Below are 20,462 nucleotides of genomic sequence, written 5' to 3' on the forward strand. Positions count from 1 at the left end.
CGTCTGCCTTTGGAGGATTGGGTCTTGGTTTTATTTGGGATTGCATGATCCATGCATTCCTGAAGGTGTTCATAGAATGCGTTTATAAAGGATTTTGTGGTCTGGGCCATATTATCCACAGGCCCGGGGGCTTTGAAGGATTCCACCTCAGTTTTGTGGAGTGTGAAATTTGCTTTAGAGAAGTTTTTCACTGTGGTTTTCTGGACATGGGGTGGGGTCAGGATGTGAATATCCAGTGAGATTAGTTTATGGTCTGATCTTACCAGTGAGGGATACACTTCTGGTCTGGAGCATAGAGTCCCCATGTTGGTGATGATCAGGTCCAGTATGTTTTCCCCTCTTGTGGGAGTGGTAACAAGTTGTTCCATAGCATTTGAGTTTTTAAATTCTAGGAACCTTTGGGCTAGGGTGTTGGAGCTAGAGTAATGCTCCCAGTCTATGGTTGGGTAGTTGAAGTCACCCAATATAATGGTGTTTGGAGAGACCTTCATATTTTCCAGTGTTCTCAGGAAGGCCGAGTGGGGTTCCTGGGTTCACTTTCAATTTATGTCTCCCAAATCTCATGTTTAGTTTTTTTTATGTATTTATCAGCATATTATTCTCCTGTTCCCAAAAGGTCAATTTAGTTCTTTTGAGACATGCCCTATCTGTAAAACATAATCAGATTTCCTGATTTCAGGTCATGAATATACAGACTATATACAGTAACACCTCAGATGAAAAAATGTAGATCTGAAAGATACAATCTAAACAAATGTGAGCTTAGAACAGAGCCCTTTCAGACACACTGACTGTAACCGAGGACTTCTCCTGTCTATCTGCTGTGTGATACTTGCCACGTCTTATTTGTAAGACATGCAGCTATCCAGCTTATTAAGAGTACAATACCTAGTTGTTCCAATTTAATGATCAGTGGTTTGTGAATGCCCCTATCACATGCTGAAGTTAAATCAATATAAATTACACAAACAACACACACACACACACACACACACACACACACACACACACACACACACACACACACACACACATACACACACACACACACACACACACATGGCTGCCAATGAAGATAGTAAACTGTATCTCTGGTGTCAAAACGTTTGTCCACTTTCAATGAGAGATTCAAAGTATGACTACGGAATTATTTTTAAATCAGGTTTATTCCGTAAAAATAGTTGAGCACTTTCGTCCTAGTATCATTCAGGACTTCATCAGAACAAAGAATGCAATAAAATAATCAGTATATATACCTAGGTTCAGACCTAGTTAATTGAATGAATTAAATAAATATTACATCACCTTAAAGAAGCATGACACCAGTAAATAAAGGTATTACCTACCGTACACCATGTTACAAACCATTGTTACAGAATGAGAAATACTTTATCAATGTGTAAATAATGATATTGTGTAAAATATTAAAATATACTGGTAATAAAAATTGATTAGGTAATTCAGAGTTTTGCTGATCTAAGCTTTAAAATAGGGGCAATAGATATTATGTTGTTTAAGCCTTTTTCTTTATTTGCTTCCATTAGTAGCTGCGGTGGTGCAGTGGTAGTGTTGTCGCTCTTAGCAAGAGGTTCTCCCATTTGATTCTCAGCTGGAGGGCCTTCTGTATGGAGTCTGTATGTCCTCCCTGTGGTTGAGTGGTGTTCGAAAGACATGCGTGAATGGGCATGCCTTCGTTGAAGGTTGGGCTTCGAGCTGGCACCTCATCACCATGAAAATCTACTGCCAATCATTAGTGGACCGGAGTTCCGCTGTGGTGACCCCTAAACAGGAAAAGCTGAAGGAACAACAACAACAACAACAATAGTAATTGCCATACTAATTCTTTATATTCAGAATTGTCCTACCATCTACCCCCTCTGGGGCCTTTTTTAATTTGTTTGAGAACATGAAACTTAAAAAATCCTTTTGGCCAACTTCTAAGATGCTTTGCCAAAGCATTTTTATCTTTATTATTGGTGACATCATATAAATGCTCATATACATGCTTTTTAAGGCTCCTTTTTGTTTTTCCAATATAGAAAGAATCACTTTCATCACAAATAGTAATGACCCCATTGCTGTTCCAATTGTAATATTTCTCTGCACGCATGCATCTTTTCCTAGAATCCAAGTTTACACTATCTGCACTACCCATGTAGGGGCACTGTTTACATGCCCCACATTTATAAGTACCCTTCCTTGCATTTGGGTGTCTTATATCTCCTTCTCTTTTCCTTATTTCTATATTTTTAATAATCGTTCTTTTTTGTATATAATGTTAGGAGATTAATTGAATATCTTTAGCAACACTGGTAACTGTTTATACATGTTCCAATATTTAAAAATCACCTCCTTAATACATTTTATGACTTGATTAAACTCCAAACATAAAACTTTTGTGTAATTGTTCTCATTTTTATAGTCTTGAGTGGAAACATCAACCCCTGAAAGTGCATTGTGGCAGTTACTGTCAGTGATGACTGGTATATATCTTATAACCCACTCTGTAACGTCTTTTTGTACATCATCAATGAATGATGCAGATTATCTTCTCTGCAAGAATATATTTCTTAGAAAATCACATTATTGTATTAAATCACATTGTTCCTTAATTATATTCCTTTTTTTGAGAAAAGGGATGTTCACTATTTATTTATTTATTTATTTATTGACATTTGTTGACCAGGAAAGTACATTGGGTCAGGAATCCATTTTCAGTGGAGGCCCGGGAAGAAAAACTCCCGTTGCAGATCAAAATTTTCTTACAGCAAGATAATATTTACAATAATAAAACAATGTACAAAAATTTTGTACAATTTCCTAGTGATTAGTAATACACAGAGTACAAAGTTTTATACAATCTGGTTAGGTGTTAGTAGTACATATACAGTATTTTTAATGGCATTCATTGAATGGAGGGCAAAAAAGACAATAGATACATTCATAACAATCAGTTTATTTATGGGCTTTAACACATGGGAAGTTTAGGATTTAGGCTAATAATAATGATTATAAAGACAAGACAGCAACTGACATATCTTAGCTGATGTAGAAAAGTCAACAAATTCTTACTTTAAATCGAAGAGTCATACTTGTCTGCAAAATCTTACAATTTGTTTATTGTGGTCTATACTTCTGGGCGCAAGACAGATTTGGTTAAGAAAAATTTTTTTAGGGAGAATTTGAAGGTTTTTATGGAATCAAGTTGTGTAATAGATGAGAATAGGGCATTCCATACTTTTGCTATGAAGTGGGAGCACAAGCTTTGCCCAGCTCTCTTACTGGGTTTAGATATGCTAAGCAGCTGTTTATTAGTTGACAGCAGATTCCAGGTGGGGATGCTTTATATACTATTGAAGTGTAAAAAGAATTTCAGTAAGTAGGTTTACGATATATTTTAGATATACTACGTTTATGTTCATTGTCTTTAGATATGGAGATATCAAGATAGTTGAGTTCTTTTCTGAGTACTTGATGAATCTTCTTCTTCTTCTTCTCTCGGCTTTTTCCTGGTTAGGGGTTGCAACAGCAGATCACCTGTCTGATCATGATTGGCAGTGAAGTTTTACGGTGTCAAGTTGCCAGCCCGGCACCCAACCTTCCACAGGAGGCACCGAGTATTTGATGAATAAATTTTTAAAAAGTAGTGTTTTGCAAATAATCAATAAATACATGTAATCTATACCTGCCCATAAAGTTCATATATCATCTAAAAATCTAATATATAAATGAAAAATGTTGAAATTATGACAATTAAAATAATTCACATGCTTACAAAACCAAGCTGGCAAACATTTAGGCACAAGCAGTCCCCATAGCTATGCATCTGCTCTGTTTAAAAATTTTGCTCTCATAAAAAATGAAATTGTACTCCACAACTATTTCAACAAAGTCACTAAGAAACTGTATACCATTATGGGTTAAAAATCAAAAATTCATTATTGCTTCCTAAAACCATCATAACAGTGAATAAATCAATCACATCTATGGTCACAAAGACAAAGACACCATCCAGTCTAAACTCAGTGTCATTGAGCCTGTACTATGCAAGGTTTTACCCATGAATCATGTACTATGTAAGGTTTTACCCATGAATCACAGGGCCTATATATTAGAACATCGAAGTTTCAAAACTTTGAATGTTCTAATATCTAACACTATTACGCGAAAGCTAAAACTTCGAACATACAGAACAGCAAATGTTTTCCTAGGGAAAAAAATTTGCTGTTTAAAAACACATACACACAACACAAGCACACCAAACAAACAGCAATCCACATGCATACACCTAAAATCTTACACCTAACCCTACACTAAACTATGCACACACCACTAACTTTCCACTTACCTTAACCCAAACCCAAACCCTAAAGTCCATCACAATCGCACACATACCTAACCCACACCCTAACCCTAACCCGCTCTCAATCGCACACTTACCTGAAAGCCGACCCGTAACTTTCCACCACAGCGCTGAAAATACCGAAGTAACAGAAACGGACAACCAAATTCTTTCCCTAGGAAAATATTCGGTTTTCTGTTGCTTCGATATTTTCAACTTTTGCGTAATAGGGTTCGATATTAGAACATTCGTAGTTTTGAAACTTTGATGTTCTAATATAGACCCGAAGCACGTACTATGTAAGGTTTTAGAATCACGTACTATGTAAGGTTTTACCCATGAATCATGTACTATGTAAGGTTTTACCCATGAATCATGTACTATGGAAGGGTTTTTGTCTAGGAAAGGTTTTAATTTCCTGTTAGTAAATACAGCTAAGGAGTATGTCTCAGATCCACTTGTTATAACTATTATATGGGGGTGTCATGTACATTTTTGTGGACTTTTGAAATGCTGGAGATAGAAGGAATGATCATATGTCTATCATTAAAAATTCAAAAGTATTGTTGTCTATAAGTTCTTGCATTAATAAAGCACCTAATATACAATAAATTTTCATGTAGGATATGTGTACTTCATTTATAGAGGAAACTCTTTGTCCCCTCCATGCAGTGTAGTAAGCATTCTACCACAGTCCACAGCATTCATAATAACTATCCCTCCCCCTTGTCAGGTTTCATAATATGTATGTCTGGGCCACATGACACAGTTCTGAGTAACCTATATTCTTCCTTAGATAGACTGTGTATTCATGTTTTTGTATTCTTTGCCAAAGACCTAAGTTCAAACTCTAAAAAACTCTCAAACTGTTGTAACACTGGATGTAGAGGAGGATTTATGATACTTTTCTTTGTAAATACGAATTACACTGTAGCCTATCAGAGTTAAATATAATATTGAAGTTAATTTTTCATAAAAAAGCTTCAAATTCAATAAACTGTGGGGGGGAATATAATAAAGCCTACATGTTTTTTTTTTTTTTTACTGTGTAGGCATTGCGTCACACTAATTACATGAAAGTAAGCAGGTTTTAGATTCAGTAAGCACTACTGAGCTGCGCGCATGCATGCACCAACACGGGAAGTTCCATGGCATACAAATCACCTCATAAGGAGGTGAATCTCATGCAAATGAGTCAGGTAGAATGATCCAGCAAGCAGACAGGCAGTTCTTTAGACCCCATGTCAGTGACTGTAGTGTACACAGAAAAATTCTGTGTACAGGAGTATAGATGGACAGAAGGGGCTATAAAAATGTAGATATATGGTGAGAAATGGCATACCACATACAGCTATGAGTGAAACTATCCCCCTGTGTGTTTAAAAAATTAAAGGAAATAAGTTAATTTTAATTTCTTTTTAATAATCTAGGGGTGTTTGTGCAGTGTGCAAGCATGCTTTAAAAAAAAAATTGGAAAAAACAAGATTAATATTATGTGACAGACCTTGTGTGGAGTATCTACAGTGGGGCAATTGTGTCCACATATCCCCTTATTGTAGAGAGAACCATGTTGGTATTTACAGAGGTGGTAGCTGACATTAGGTGATGGCGTGTCCAATGACTTCTGAGCTTATTTCAGCTTAGCTGCACCTTCTTGCATGACACACTGATGTGCTGAGCATGTCCTTTCAGAGGGGTGTGCACTAACTTCTAAGCTTTGTTTAGCTAAGGGGTGAGTGTTTCCACGTGTCTGCATGGTGCACCGCCATGCTGAGTGTGGAAGTCTGGGGGTGGTGTACACTAAGTGCTAAGCTTTGTTTACCTATGGGGCACACATTTGCATGGTGCAGTGCAGTGCTGAGTGTATCTAAAAGCCAATGACATATTAATTAGTTTTGATTCCTGATAATTTAAACAAAAGCCATTAAATGATGTTAATGGTATAATAGGCAGGTGCAATGCATCACAGGTAGCCAATCACACAGCCAGCACCTACAGCAGAACACTAGAAGGTATGCCTAAGCCCTACAATCTGATTTTTCCCCCATACTCTACACCATTGGAGTACAGACTTGGGAATTTTAACTGACAGAATGCTGGGGGCTGCTTCTGCAGGCCTGCTACATCTGTATATGCTAGATGCTGAAGTCAATGCTGCTGAGCTGATGCTGCTGACAGTAGGCCTAGACAGAGAAAGAGAAGAGTGTTCAGGCTCAGGTAACCTTCCAGGAGCTACATGAACTGTAGATTGTAGAGTGCTACAGGGTGGACAGGGACATACTACAAGAACTCACTGACCTCTGCTGCCCTCAACTCAAACCCAGAGCCAACAGAGAGGAACCCATATGAGTGGAAGCACATGTATGTGTAGCCCTAAGGATATTAGCTACATTTACTTTCCAAAGACCAACTGGGGTCATGATAGGGGGGGGGGTCTCACAGGTATCAACATCCAGGGTATTCCACCAGTTCCTGAATGCCATGATAACACATGCCAGTGAGCACATTTCTTTTCCCCTTACCTCTAAGGCAAGGGCAGCAATATGCAACACTTCTACCATGTAGCACACTCTCTGAGGTACTGGGCTGCCATAGATTGAACTCATGTACACATTAAGTCACCACCCAGTGAGGAGGGCAAAATCTACGTCAACCTCAAGAGGTACCACTCCATCAAGTACCAGGTTGTGTGCAATGCCCAGGATTTTATCATGAATGTGTTTGTGCTGGCAGCCCTGGCAGTTATCATGACTCCCTTAACTGGCACACATCACAGCTATACCAGATGTTTGCTAGGAAGGATATCCCACATGGCCATTTACTAAGGGATGCTGGCTATGCACTGAAACTGTGGATGATGACACCCATCAGAAATGCGCACACACTCATGAAAGAATGCCATAATGAGGCACATACACACAAACTAAGAACATCACAGAGCATGTGTTTGGCCTTCTAAAGTCACAGTTTCAGTGCCTCAATATATCTGGAGGAGACCTGCAGGACTCTGCAGACACATGTGCAAAGATGTTCACAGTATGTGCCATGCTACACAATATTAACCAGTGGAAACAGCTGCAGCAGGATTAGCAATGGGTAAGGATGCACATCCCCCCACCGCTGCCTAGGTCACCACAGCCACAGTCATAGGAGGACTTGGAGATGGAACACTCTGATGATGTCCATGTAGGCAGACGTACGCATATCCAGTACTACCTGACATTTGCTAAGAGACAACACATAGCACATTCACTGACAACCTAGGGCCTTAGGGACTGACACCTTACTTCTACGCACATACATATATTAAAATTGTTAATACCATGCAACCCACACAACCTGTACCTATTCATGTATTGGCTGTGTACTGCCTGCATCACACAGAGACAAGGAAATATAGTGGGCTATGTGGACAAAAGTAACATCCACATGGGACTACAGATAACCAGTCCAATAGTATGTGCTCCCTAATAATCACTAAGCATCATGGTTGGAATATTCACTACATCAGTCAAGGGAGATGTTAAATAGTGGGGTCACATGATATTTGGACTACTGTCTATCCCAGCAGATCATGTGTTGTAGTTCCCCCACACCCCAACACAGCAGTGTTCCCCTATAACTGCTTTAACAGTAAGCTGGGAATGTTATATCAGCAGACCCGGCAGTCTCAGGGCTATAACATGGAACTCGATCACTCATTGTATGTCACATGTAATGTAGGAATAACAACGTACATATTTATGCTGTTGATTGTGTGATGAATGATTCGTCTGTGTCTGGCAACTTGTGTGGCTCAGTGGACTAGGGGAATTAGCATGGGTGTGGGGTTGATGGTTCTAACCTAGAAGTAGTCACATCTTTTGCATGTGAGGTATCATTATGTTTGTATTTTCACAGACTGTCAGTCTGTATGTGGTGTAACATTATGAATCTTAGTCACATATTAAGTGCAGCAGTCAGCTAGGGAATGCCATGGACATTTTAAGTAAAGTGCAGTATTACAGAAACAGTGACAGATGTCATTGTTTGTAACACGCAAAACACAGACTGGAGTAAAGGTAGGTGTGGCCTGGAGTCACTTTATGAGTACTAACAGTCGCACTAGGCATACCCATACACTTAGTTAAAATGAACGCAGTTCTGCTGCCCCTTCATCAAAATGACCTGTTATGTATAGATGTGTCTGTACATAAAGACATATACGTATACATATCCGTCTGCCACTATCTCTGTCTCACATACACAGTATATCTATCTCTAGGTAGTGTCAAATAGATATATACCGATATATATCTATCTATATATATATATATATATATATATATATATATATATATATATATATATATATATATATATATATATATATTTATATATATATATATATATATATATAAAACTATATATATATATATATATATATATATATATATATATATATAACTATATATATATTAAAATGATACATAGATTCTCCCCATATATTTACATTAGATTCTCCCCATATATTTGCATAACACATATATATATATCATACACTCACAGCTACATTTATATATGCATCCCTGTTATATACATAAATATCTGTATAGATGCCTGTATTCTCCTACATAACCTAATAATGGTGAGTAAATATGCACTATCACATATCCATACTGTTGCTCAAAGAATCCAAACTAAGGGCGTGACAGTACATAATCCACTTACCTACAGACACCTGTGTCTGCTGGATGTCACCACATAGACAGACATGGGTGAGCAGTTGATGTAATGTATAAAATTGTCAATGAACGCATGGATAGGGCACATTGTTTGTGCCCACAGGTTTGTCTATCTAAGTGCAAATAGCCACATATGGCTATACTGGTAACTGTATACACATAGCTAGGATACTAACAGTTATCTCACTGCTAGGATACGAGATGCAGATAAGACTATGGAGCAATATCACTCTGTAGGCCACAGATGCTGTTCAAAGCAAGCCTAGTTTGTGTAATGCACAAGAACTGTGCATGCAATCACATATACAACAGGCTTAACCTGTGGTGTGTGTGATAAGTACTGCAGCATATAGTGTATAAGACTAGATAGGTAGGGGTTCTAATCTCCCTCCATATCATAAATATGATCACCTTGGTAACTTAAAATCCTTCTGAGGAACCATACTGTTATGTGCAATTGTTAGTACTGCTTGGAAAGGTACATCAACAAATGGCCATTGTACTCAGATCTTGGCATGCTGAGAGAAGAGTACTTGGAGGTTATGAGTATGTCACTTACCGGTGACTGTAACCTCAGCTATGCCATATGATTCCTGCCATACCTCTGTAGAGACATGGTGATATGAGGCACATTAGGTTTAAACCTGTGTGGCCAGGTCTGTGTGCACAGATAGTTCACCTCTTAGTATGTACATCACATGCTGCGACTGATGTGCTACTTATCAGGAACATAAGCCTAACTGATGGAATGATACTACTTATATATTTGCATGGAGTTTATGGCCATTAGTATGTCAACAGGCATATTTTCACAATACCCTTTTGCATGATAGTGACATACCACAGAGACTCTATAAGGTTTCACAATTTGCATGAATCAGCCAACATTGTTAGCGACGGTCATTCAGTAGTCATGTGTGTTGTGGCTAAATAGATTCCAAGCAGTAGAGGAGCCAGGACTACACCTGGCTGAGCACTGCTGCTTACAGATTAGCCATTGGAGGATGTCACTATGTTGCATATGTGTGCCATCAATGAGCCACTTAGTGACACCTACAATAACAGTATCATGGATGCCTAAGTGGGTGCTTTGTAAATATAGCCTGAGTGGGAGATATAGTCAGATGGCTTGGCTCAGTCTATGGGGTTGTACACCCTAATGTACCCTTACCCAGGTCCTTGTCAACTGCCTCAAAAATGTCTACCATGTGCAATAGTCATGCTCCCCCTGTCACACATCCAAACTGTGTACAGTCAAATGTGTGTAGATCACATATGTGTGCTGATCAGCTCCATGATGATTGCCCCTATGGCCAAACAGATATGGATACTCAGACAAAGAGGTGTATAGTTATGTTGGTCAGTGTATGCACTACCTCTATGTTAGGGTATAACAGTTGCCATTGTTCATTCAGCTGGTGTGCAACCAGTGGTGTCAGTATGAATGCAAGGGGTTCTCAATGGTGTTAGTAATCCTTGTCAGATCACATGTGGGATGCAGTCTGGAATGTTAGCATGTGCAATAGATGCTGTGTATCTTCCAGTGAGAGGCCAGTTATGAATTGCTCTGTAAATATGGAAGTTATGGGACAGGTTGTAGGAATGCCATGTGTCACATGTGGAGGGGACAGGGGAGTGTAGTTGATGCAGACAGTGTGGGAGTACAAATTAGGTATGAGTACAGACCCCTCATATGTGACATTATGATGTATGAGGTCAGCGGCAATCTGGGTCTGTCCTTTGAGGTCACACATGTCAGTACGCTGTGTGTTGTAGTTCTGCTTTGTGTAGGTGGCTAATTTTGTCATTTACCATGTCTACACAACATCGCAACATTATGTGCTTCTTTTAGCTGAGGAGATAGTGCATCCATGTTATGGGGGCACTCTCACCCCAGCTGTCACACAGTGCTGTCTACCTGTTATTGTATGGCCTACAAATGGCAGTTGTCCACCAGTCAGATTTGCTGAGCCATGACGAGCCTCTGTCCCTCCTGTCACATACAGGTGAGTTCATGCAGTTGTAATGCTGCTGACATAATGCATGTGTGTAGAGCTCTGCATACTTGCCTGTCCCATCTGAAGGGGGACATGCAGTCACGCTATGTCAACCATCCCACAGGAGATAATACATGGCTTTCTTGACATATATGCCTGTATTGTCTGCAAGAGAGGGATATGTGCTGGTAGTTCTAAGGAGACTGATCTGTGGCCAGATCCCACCAGGGAGGAACTCACATGGGGGGGGGGGGTTGCACCAGTCACCCATACTGGTAAACAAATGATGCAATACATTGGTTTGCCATGTGGATATATCATGGTACTGCTGCAGGACATTGTAGTTAAGGACATGGACCATCCTTTGGGCAAGTGAGCTTCAACATGACTATGCAACACAGTGTGTACATATTACACTTTCCTAACATGTTTGTCTGTGTTTTGTACAGACACCTTGTATGACTCATTTCTTACAACATGCTGGAAGTAACTTCAGTACTTACTTGCACAGAGGACAACTATCATGTGGTGCCAACTGGTGTCCCCAGATCTCTCAGTTATCTCACCTGAAATTCCATGATAGGAGTTAGCAAGGATATGAACAATAGCACTGTCCTACACCTACCGACACTGGACCAAACACTGTTACTTTTGCTCAAGGCCAGATCATGCCTACCGACTGCAACTAGTGTAGCCCATTGACTGTTACACTATACAATGGATGTCGAACATATGTCTCATCCAACCAACCATGGTTTGACAAGGTGTAAGACAATATTAGGCTAGCAGGCCTTGCTGGAAACTATGTATATCATGTACAGAGTGTTATGTCATCTGGTGGATAGGTAAATGTCTGACAGTCATACTCTGGGAAGATAGCATTGGGAGACCGACTCTGCAATGATGCCAGTCACCAGTGGAGTTCACCATCCCCCATTATTGGCATACCCCTTCTACCTATTTCCTCTCTGCAGTCACAGCCACTGTCACTGACCTCTGAGTACATTAACAGGTGATTAGATATTAGCAGCTGTCACAGAATCCCACACAGATCCAACAGTTATTTAGGATGGCCTAAGACACAGTCAGTTGTCCTCTGAGGCACTGACAAAGACTAAATGCCAATGACTTCACAATACTATCATGTGGGAAATTATCCACCCCTGCAAAATATTGTAGTGTCTGTACACACCACACAGTTGAGCCATTACACATGGAGTTATGGACACAGAAAGTAATTTAGCCTTTGACTTTCACTGTTCGGTAAGATGTGGGGATGCATTCACTGTTGTGCAACCTATACCAACAGGTTTGGGATATAAATCCCAGACTGTCACTGCTATACTGAATGTGGTAGTCATCACACCTATCTGTGTGCAGTGGCACCTTTGCTATGTCACTACAGTGGCATATTATACAACAATAGCAGCCACACAGGCTCCATGGTACACCAATACACACTGTAGATAATATGTCCTATGGAGTCTGTGTCATGACTGCAAATAAGTAGTCTGTCTCCTAAATGCTTTGAGGGGATGTGTATGGCTCCATACAGGGAGGTGTCAGATCCCACTGTGTACCTCCCACATATCCATGACAGGACAAACACATGTCTCATCTGTTCTACATGCCTACAGTATCACTGTGGTATACATAGTACATGCATATAACACAGACAGTACACCCAACATGAAGCAGACTCCCCATGCATGTGAAGTACACATCTGTGATACACATCATGTGCAAGTTATACAATGCAGAACAAGACAAATATAACTGGTGTCAGGCAACTGTCTGTACTGGACACAGGATATTGGTAGATAGGTTATCTCCATTACCACAGCTTGTAGATGTGTCAATTCTCAAACCCTGATGACACTTACCAATGGTAGCAGGCTTTTTTACAAATTAGGGATGCATGAGTACTCTGAACGCAGTCATTTTCCTTGTTAGCCTGTTATACACACATAGGTTCATAGGTGGGTATTAGGCTATTGGCCCTAGAGCCTATACAAGCCAAGCCAAAAAGGTACCCTGGCTTTTACCACCCAAGAAAATTATGTACCTGTGCCCCTGTCAAGCAGAGCCACAGAGGTGATCCCCGAGGTGAATTTCCTATTTCCCATCCAATCATCAAGATTTTTCTTGAAGACAGCTAATGAGGAACTTTGCCTGACATGGATAGGTAGTCTGTTCCAGAGTATGGGAAGTCTCTGGGACAGGAATCTATCCCTCCAGCATGTTCTGTTTATTGTGGTGAGAAGGTTTAGGTCCCTAGAGCATGTAGCTCAGAGGGATTGGGATTTTGTTAGCTGGAGCATGTCCAACAGCTCAGGGTCTGACATAGCTTTGTATGTTAGGCAGAGATCGCCTCTGAGTAGGCGATATGCGACGGAGTAAAGCTGGAGTTTTTTGAGATGGTCTGCGTAGGGCATTTGTTTGAGGCCAGTAATCCTCTTTGTGAGGTATTTCTGTGGCCTTTCCAGTTGTTGTAGATGTCTTGTGAGGCACATACCAAAATGGGGCATTGTTGTCTATAATGGGTCTGATGAGTGACGAGTAGAGGGGAAAAAATTACCTCTTTTTCCTGGATGAGAAGCCTTTTGTGATGAGCTGTGCCACATAGAAGGATTTCCTGACTACTGTGGCAATGTGTTTATTAAAGGAGAGGCTACTGTCCACGTGTGTCCCAAGGTGTCTTATCACACTTTTGGTGTTAAGTAGACTACCACCTATGTGGTAGCTCATGGGTACAGAGTTTTTACCAAAGGGGATGACAATGCACTTTTTGGCATTGAGCTTGAGGCCATGGCGCTGACACCAGGCATCAGTCTATGTGAGGCCCTTCTGTAGGACATCCACATCATTTGGGGACTCAACTATGGCTTACAGTTTGCAGTCATCTGTGAACTTCATTAGCCAATGGCCATCTGTGCTAGCCTGTACTTCAGAAAAGTAGATGTCAAACAGGAGAAGACCCAGGACTGAACCCTGTGGTACTCTGCTTGTCACTGGTCTGAAGTCAGATTTGGAGTCTGCTACTGTCACAGTATGGGTTCTGTCAGTAAGCTAGTTGGCAACCCATCTTGTGACATAAGGATTTATACCTAGTTTCCTGAGTTTATTTATAATTCCAGAGTGGGGGATGGTGTCAAAAGCCTTGGCGAAATCTACATAGGCTGTGTGAACCACCTTACCCTCATCTATGGCTTTGGTGACTGCTTCAAAGAAGTCAATCAGGTTTAGGAGACATGATCTGCCTTTTACAAACCCGAACTGGGTGGGGTCCAGAGTTTGGAGGTTACCAATGTCTTTGTTTATAAGTTTCATGATGATATGTTCCATGGCCTTGCAGACTAGGCTCGTTAGGCTAATAGGGCGGTAATTCCCAGGGTCCATGGTGGCTCCTCCTTTGTGGAGTGGGATAACAGTCACTGTACACCATTCAGTGGGCACAATGCCTGAGGTGAGGCTGTGATTGCACATGGTGCTTAGGTAGGGTGCCAGTTTGTTCTGAAGTTCATGTAGAACGCAGCCTGGGATGTTGTCAGGACCCATAGATGCAGTGTTCTTGGCTTTGGAGAGTGAGGTTTTTACCTGTGCAGCTGTGATGTCAGAAACTTTGCATTTTTCCTGTACGGAGATGGGCCCTTGGGGGGTGGGTGGGGGGGGTAAAGTTAGCACTGAACCTATCTGCCAGGATGTTGGCAATATCCGTTGGTTCTGTATATTTAGTGCCATTGTGCTGATCTGAGTGTTGCCATTGAGATTCTTGACATAGCTATAGAATGCTTTATGGTTGTCTTTAGAATCAGTGGCAATTTTGTTTTCATAACTAGCTTTGGAGGATTTTATGAGGGATCTCATGAACCTATGGAGCCATGCACTTATAGTGCTGTGCCTTGCTGAAGACATATTTCTGCTGTGTTGACATGCCATCCTGTGCTGCTTTGTTGCCATTGTCTATTCATAGATTATCCCAACAGCCTCCTGAAACAGAAACATAAACAGGTCCATGATACGCCTTTCATTGTATAACTACACAGCCATTACAACATTATACCACATAAGGTACACAAAAGTATGTGGTGCACTTGTGACAAATGCCAGCATATAGTATCTGTCAGTAACCACTACAAGTGGTATGGCAAAACAACACGGTATTATACAGGTACATGTTAACTAATATAGTCACCTTGTGTATTGAACACATAGATTCATTTCCCTGCATCGATGGCAAAAATGACAGAGATGTGGCACAGGTATCATCACTTGCACAGGATGTTGTGTGGGGGTGCCGGAGGCCTAGGCTGACCCAAACAGTTGACAGCATGCATATGAGTCAGGAAGGGAAGCAAGTAAGAAGGACCATGGAATGGTGCCGTGTGTGTCTGTAGGTGATCTGTATTTGACAGTGGTGTGTGAGTATGTGCATGTACCCAGTCAAGCTCAGTGCTAGCCCTACATGTGTGTATGTTGGAGAGCTTTGGACCACACATGGTACAGTTGACAGTTCACCATCTCCGGCTCTGAACATGGGAACTGGCTCTGCTAGGAGTTGCACTGGCACCTCCATGCCCAAGGTCATAAGCGGTGCTAGTACTTGATGGTGACTGCTGTCTGCTGGGACTGTGTTCCCCACAGGAACACCCATGACCATGAGCCCATGACCTGCCAGATCATGGTATTGACAGCACTCTCCCCTCTGTAACACTGGATGTACTTCCACTATGTGAGTGTGATTGTGCATAGCCATGTGGACTCTTAGCAGATGGGGCTGCTGATCTACATCCACAAGTCTGACGCTCAACTCCAACCACACATTCCAGCACAGATAATGTGCTGTCCAAGACAGATGCTGTCTCAGCCCACCTTCTGTCCACTGTATCAGTGAACCAATCCAGGGTGCCCCGAGTGCAGTGGAGGCAGTCATAGATATCATACTGTGTTGCATCCATAACCCTAAGGATATGTCTGGTACTCCATTCAGAATGTGCCTGTGCCTCCATGATGACCCAAAACATGCACCATGTGACCAGTGATGTGACACCTGCAACAACAGGTCATGGATGGACAGCAGGCTTCCTACAAGCACCCGTGTCAATCCACCTGTGTGGGACCTTGCTAGATCTCTGGTTACAGCCATTGTGTATGCTCACTGGCACCATAGTTGCCACACTTGACTGTTCAATGTCCCCACCCACTGACTGTCCAATATCTGTGGCCTCCAGGGACTAAGAATGGGCAATGCCAATGAGTGCAGAAGAGAGATATCAACCTCTGGGACAGATTCATCCCCCAAAATCCCCACCTCTGCCACACTGTGGCTGCCATCATCATCAGAGTCTAAGGTGACACTGACATCAAGTTGTGAAGGGGACAGACACCAACCCTCCCAGTTGTTTGTGATAAGAAAGGAAGAAGCAGTACATTAATACCTGCACTATTATGCTCTGCAGTACTATGTTGTGATATATGTAAGGCTCTATACACTGTCATCACTATGACAGACCTGTTGAAAACCCAACCTCATATCACAGGACATAAGGACAGTACTCTTCCCACTAACAGCTGTAGTTACTTGAAAATATCTCATTATATTGCAGTCTCATCAGCAACAATGACATACACGGTTTACATTTGTCTAGACTCTGCACAATTGACACATATGACACTCTGTAGTGTCCTGACAATGCCATCACATCTATCAGTGTGGTCACACCTACAAGGCATAGATATGAGTCTAACATGTGTACAGTCAGAATACATGTGTGCAGTTGGCAATCATGCCAACAATACAGCAATCAATAAAGCAGGCCTGGGATGGCAGTCTAGGGATTACACTGCTATAAACCAACATCTATAACAAAACAGTGTCATGCGTACCAGAAGTGGGACCACAGACTTGGCCAATACCTGATGGACTTGTGAAAAGTTGAGGGACAGGTAATGTCAGTACCACTGCATGTTCCACCACCACAAGGTAATACATACATATATCTCACATTTACAGTAGTCACTGTGTTAATTGTTATATTGGTCAAAATCTGAGCATGACAGTCAAACTGCAGTGAACCCCCCCCCCATCCAAAACAGACAGACCTGGCACCCACATAAGACTATATATGCCCTGACACACTGAATGTTACAGTATTGCAATACTGATCAAACTAAGTTTACCCGGATGCTCCTCTGCCATGGACACTGTGGCAGCCACATCCACAATGCAGGGTGTGATGGATGCCTTGGAGCTATCATGTTTGCCTAGATTTTCTAGGAATTCCTCAGTGGCTGAGAGTGATTGTTCCACTGCAGGCTCTGCACCAGTGGCACCACAATTCCTGGCTTCATCTGCTGCTCTTCTGTGTGTGGCATTGATCATGCCCATTGGGCGGTGTCAAACCTGCTCATATGTCCTGCTCTGATAACTAGTGGCATTGACATCATGGACAAGGTCAGCTCACAATACCTCCTGCTGCTCCCTGTTGTGCCTCCCTCTGGACAGTAGGAGTTTATGGTGTTGACAAAGCCCTTCCAGTCTTAGCTTATTCTTGGCATCTGTGAAACCTGCATGGCACTTTACATACATGTTCCCTAAAAAACAACAACATGGGAACACGTCAGTATCACATATGTGGAAATACACTATGAAGAGATAGAGCAAGGACAGAATGGCTGGCAGTATCCACTGCTTGATCACACATGTCATATTCCACGCTGTGCAAACATACTAAGCATGTGGATACAACTAGGATACTAGTGATAGTCAGGTATTCCTGACAGATACTGCTGTATGTTCATACAGCCAACACTGGAGTCTATTGTAGTGTGTCCCCAAGGGACACCCCCACTAATAATATGTCAAATGAACTGTGCCAAACAAATAGCAGTGTGCTATTACAACCTCTGTAAAGGAAGAGTTCCATGAGCCCAGTGTGCCACACTGACAATGTACATTCCACCCTTGATATCTTGCACAACCTCTGTATGTGTAACAAATCTGGAGATTATTGACATGTCATTATCACAGTTTTAAGAAAGGCTTAATACTGTAATCCCTATTCCCCATAAGTATAGTCAGATGTCTACATCCTGATGTAAACACAATGGTTCCATATCTGATGGACTGCAGTACTCCTCTGCTAATATGTGCTGTTAGCTAATACTTTGCATATGCATGGTCTGTATGAGGAAATTATCATACAAAATGGTTTCCCATAGCCAGCTGCTTGCCTTTTTAACATGCTTCTCTTCAGCAGGTGATTGCCTGCTAACCAATGTGTGGTTCTGAAATGCTAACTGCAGCCAACACAGCTGATTTGCACTATCATCAGCCAATCACATGCAACCACAGTACAACGTATAAGGCCGTCATGTAGATTAGGGGGCCCTTTCCAGTATATTGTGCTGGACATTACATTGGTGAGGAGACTACTTCATCGCAGAGGGTAAATCTGTAGCAGCAACTTTTACATAGAGATGGGGGTACTACAGGCTGCAGCTGCTGCTACAGGTAATAGGCAGAGAGTAAGAGTATGAACACTTGGGAGGACAACAAGCTGAAGGAGTAACTGTTGGAGCTGTGTCAGCCTTGTTGTAGAGGCAGACCCAGAGTGAGGCTACCCTTTCCAGTCCAAATAAGGCATGTGTTTAAGGTAAATATGTTAGGCAACTGTATCACTAACAGAGAACTAGCCACATGTTTGTTGTGCCCTTGAGCAACATGGGGGATAAATATAACAATATGTCCACCATTTGAGTGATTTTCAGGCCATGTGTTACAGTCTGATAGTAATTGGGAGCATGCAGTATAAGGGCAATCCTTGTTAAAAGCAGGTACTTCAAACATGGGTGTTAGGTGTGCAGCTGCGCTAACTGGCACTGTGAGTCTGAAAGGATTGTATGGTGCACTCTGATATTAGTGGCCCTCATTTGCAGTACCAGAGTTGAATTTCTCTGTGGATGCATATTAATGCATGGCGTGACACTTTATGCACTTATACTTTTGCTATAGGGATATGTGAAATGTGTTTCTATCTGTAGGCCTGTGATTTCCATCAGTGAAATGCAGACATTTCATTTGATATGCATTGTGTGGATAAAGATGTGCATGACTCAGTCATTATTGGCTGGCTTCACAATACTATAATTCCACTGCTACACACCACTGGATTTGAACTCAGGATTCTGTGTGGCAAAATGCACTGTTTGAAAGGCATTTAACAGACTAAGGTACTAAGTCACTGCTACAGCAGATGTATTTGCAAGATATATGTGCACACATATAGGCTGTGACAAACATTTTCTACATCCATCAGTATGTGCATGGATGCATTTATGCACCAGGGTCCCAGTGGAACATGTATTTTGCCATTAATGCCTTAACAGATGTCTTTCTACATGTTGCTGATAACAGGGCACATTTACCTGCTGTCACAGTCCTCACTTACATCCATTGTCCTGTTTTTGGCTGTCTAGTGTTATACTATTGCACCAGAGTCCAAGGTACACTCCCTAGTTTTTCCATTACTTTTTAATTCAAGTTTGAGTGGTGCGGCGCGCAGCTCTACTGAAACACACTTAATGACTGTAACTGGCAATTACTATGTTTTCTTTAAACCATCTGTTTTAAGAGTTGTGTGCTGTGGCAGGCTAATTCAGTGGTCTGCAGGTACAATGGTCTTGGGTTTAAAATATGGGACAGGTGTTTGTTTTGTAAGTGTGTTTTACAATTTTAAAAACATATTTAGTCAATATAGCTCTATTTAGCTGAGCTTAGCAGAGTTGCATGATGCGGTGCATTGTGCAGCATTCCATTAAAAGAATATAAAGAAAAGAAAAATGAGGAGCTAGGAAAATATTGAAATGGGGTGCAAGCAGGGGGAAAACATAGTGAATGTAAGGTAGGGATGTGCAGGAAGGCTGTAGGAAAGAACCATAGCTATCCATTTCTTGCACAGCAACAACTGTGCACTTTGACAGAATTTTGTACATGACTTTGAACTCTCATATCCAGAGAGAGGGGTGAGGACAACATAACTGCATCGTCAAGCCAATTGGAGCAAATTATGTGTGTCCAGTGGACACGTGCTAAATGTAGAGCTATGTATGGGACAACATTTCTTGAGGGGAGACAGGTGCCCATTTTTTTTAAGGTGAGAGTGGAATGCTGTGGAAGGGAAATAGGTACATGTGGGGGAGGTAAGTTGGGTAGGTGAAGATGCATTTGCAGATAGACAAGACAGACAAGACAGCAGATAAGGGTGGTGTGTGACACATAAGAGGAGGTGAACACCTTGGATAGGGAGGGTGTTGTGCCTCCACAAGGCAGCAGCATGACTCACATCCTCAGCCATGGGACTGTCAGCACTGCTCTGTCACTGCCCCATGGGTGGCAGT

The sequence above is a fragment of the Protopterus annectens genome, chromosome 12.part0 (genome assembly GCF_019279795.1).
Source record: "Protopterus annectens isolate FY-2018-M chromosome 12.part0, PAN1.0, whole genome shotgun sequence".
NCBI lineage: Eukaryota > Metazoa > Chordata > Ceratodontiformes > Protopteridae > Protopterus > Protopterus annectens.